Raw genomic sequence first — 3,075 nt, 5'->3', positions numbered from 1 at the left:
TTCCCTACATGTGCTCGGCCTGCAAGTGCTTCGCGAGGCGTTCCCCAATGCCACGGGCCACGAGGAATAGCGTATACACTTCGTATAACTTTAAATCACTTGGCATTACTTCGTATAACTTAGCATCACTTCGTATAGCCAGAACCAGCTAGCAACCGATCAGCTCCGCTGTGTCTTTAGCCTTGCGCCACTAGTGCAAGCTACCCCGATTTTTTTATTTTACTTTGCGTTCCTTTGCGTTGCGTGAGGCTCTGAGGAGCTCCGCCCTCGACGACAAAACCTGGGCGACCCAGCACGCCCGTGAGGCGGCGACGAGGCAAGCCCTGGACGTACCCTCATGGGAGGCTTAGGCCCGGGCATCATAAAGTGCTGGTTCTATAATAAAAGTTTCTTCCTCCTTCAAGCTACCTACTGCTCTCGGTTCTTGGCCTCTCTCCCTCAGTGGGTACGAGCCATGCGTGAGGTTCATCATCATCACCATCATTATCGGAGCGTCGTCTTGTGCGAGCAACTTCTCCCTCGCGGCTACGTTCTCTTGGCATACTAGTGCCGAAGCCTTGCAACATGAACTACCAAGGTGAGTGTAACGTTGCCATGTGCATTTCCAATCTAACAGAGAGAGGAGTGTTCGTGTTTCAGTACAGGCAGCTCGTTAGGCCCCAAGTGCTGTGCTCTAAGCTTCAGCCATGAACCTAACGGAGCAATAGGAAAAAAAAGTAGCGATTCACCGATGAAACTGCTTGCGTTACTGGTTATTTACACCCTAGAAGAACTACTTATATTTATTGACAAACTTTTACATCATACCACAGCAAACATATAACCTGGTATGCTGTTCTAATACAGCTTAAACAATTTCGACAGAATAATGTACTCGAGGGCTCCATTACACGCCGGCATTTTGTAACTAGCTGTAGACTAAGGACACCGATTTTCAGTGGCCGAATTCTCGGCATTCTCTTGCATACAGTTATTGCGTAGCTTCTTTTTGTGCCACCAGGCTGCGCTAAGTAACCCTCCGCGCAGTGCCCGTTGTTTTAAAGCGCCGAGCCTAGAAGGCAGGAGCACGGCGAAGCCCGACGCGAAGATACGTTAAATTTAGGCGGCTGCTCCGGTGAAAGGATCTGAAAATTCCAATACTCAGTCTGCGCGCTTATCTTCAGCCGCGCAGCCCGCCGTAGTTACCAAGTGCCCGGACCGATGGTGAGCCATGTCTAGTGATCACCGTTGTTTGGCTTTTCTCTTTCCCTTAAGCCCAAGCACAGCACGAGCGCGTACTCTCGCCCCGTCTCGCCAACGCGTTGGTTGCGCGTTCTTCTTGCTCTGTGCTCGCCATATCGCCTTGCAAGTTATAAACCTGTTTCATTTACCTTGGCGCTTGTTTGGAAGTACGTCGCTCTTTGTCGAGCCTGTCATGATCCTGGTACCACAGAAATTTATTCGCCTTATGCACACACGCATCGTCCGCTTGCATCTAATTACGGGCCGTTCCATAAGTATCATGCCGACAGACGATTTCCTGCCAGTTACACTGCAAACACACATAAAACAGGACTCTGCTGCACCATTTATCGGGCGCTTTAGCGAACTGCAGGACACAATACCCATGAAGAAAAGAGTGGAAACGTAGGCATCGGTTGTTTGGCTAATTATTATGGGTTCAACATAGTAAGAATTTTTATGTAGCGTGAAATCCGGAGGCCATAGAGCTTAACTTACTTATATGAAGTACTATATTTGCACCTCAATGCCTTCGTCACTACTAATGTAGCTATCTGTGAAAAATATAGTATGGTATCCTACATTTTGGACTATATCAGTTCTGTAGAGCCCATTCAGCATATTATACAAAATACTTTAGATTACACCGTAACATTCTTTTTGCACATTTGAGCTTTCAATACTCTACAAAATAAGTACCCGCGTCACTGCTTCTTTTTTTCCACTACTACTTATTTTGTTTATAAAATAAGTCAACAACCAAATATTATTTTGTTCCATACTTGCAGCGTTATAGGGGATGTGAAAAACGATGTATGTAAAAGGCTGTGTTGAGTCTATTACATCGTGCCGTTGAGTGCGCGAGCTGGCCGAAGTTGAGGAGGACTTAGAGAAATGAAGGTGTATTTACATTATGTAAAGAATTAGAACAAAGCAGATAACAGCAATAAAGTGATCGTTGTGGCCGGCAGCAAATCTTATGCTATGGCCCAGGGCAAGAAGAATGTCTCTCTTCTCGATCTCTATCTCGCTTATAACCCCTTCAGTCTGTCGGGTTGACGTAATTTTCAGCCAATTGATCAGTCCGTTCAGGGGTCGTCATTTTTATCCAATCGTAGGACCTGTGCAGGTGTCGTTATTTTCATCCAATTGTAGAACCCATGCAATTGGCGTCATGTCCGGCCAATAGGGACGCTTCAGGGGCTCTCTTGTCCGATGGCGCCCTTCGTCGGGCGTATCCTCCTCGCCTGGTAGGCGCTCAGCTGGTTTTAGGTCTTGGGTGGTTCTGGTACAACCTTGCAGAGCAGCAAAGCATTTTTTTTCGGGACTAGGTCAGCTACCTCGAACCATGCCCAGCCTCCCGTTGCACTTTCGGGAACAGTCACGCAAGGGGGGAGGAGGGGGGTGGACAAAAGATCCACGCATGGCACACGAGGTCGAGACAGCCAACCGGTTCGACGACTCGAATATCACAACCTGCGCACGGTGATTGACAGGCGTCGGCGAGTGGTTGCCTTCGGAGAACTTGACCGATGCAAGCAAAACGGTCCATATCTAACAATTCAAACGGTTTACAGGCTCCTGAAAGTTCATACTTTGCACGTGAAAGCGATTTGATCGTTCTTGATAGTATGACACCTCAGAGCATGGTTCGACGTAACTTGTACGCATTGTTCTGTGCACTTACACGAACATTTATGCTCACAATAAAGGAGTGCCTGCATTTTGTTGCGATGAACAAATGGTGTGCTTTAAAAAAATTGCGAGGAGTACTCGTATCTGACAGTAACCTGCTTTTCTGATGTTCCTTTTCTTGCTTCTTAGTGAAATGTCTTGCTATGGAAGCTGCAGTTT

This window comes from Dermacentor silvarum, chromosome 5 (assembly GCF_013339745.2).
Source record: "Dermacentor silvarum isolate Dsil-2018 chromosome 5, BIME_Dsil_1.4, whole genome shotgun sequence".
Classification (NCBI taxonomy): domain Eukaryota; kingdom Metazoa; phylum Arthropoda; class Arachnida; order Ixodida; family Ixodidae; genus Dermacentor; species Dermacentor silvarum.
This window is presented reverse-complemented; position numbering follows the sequence as displayed.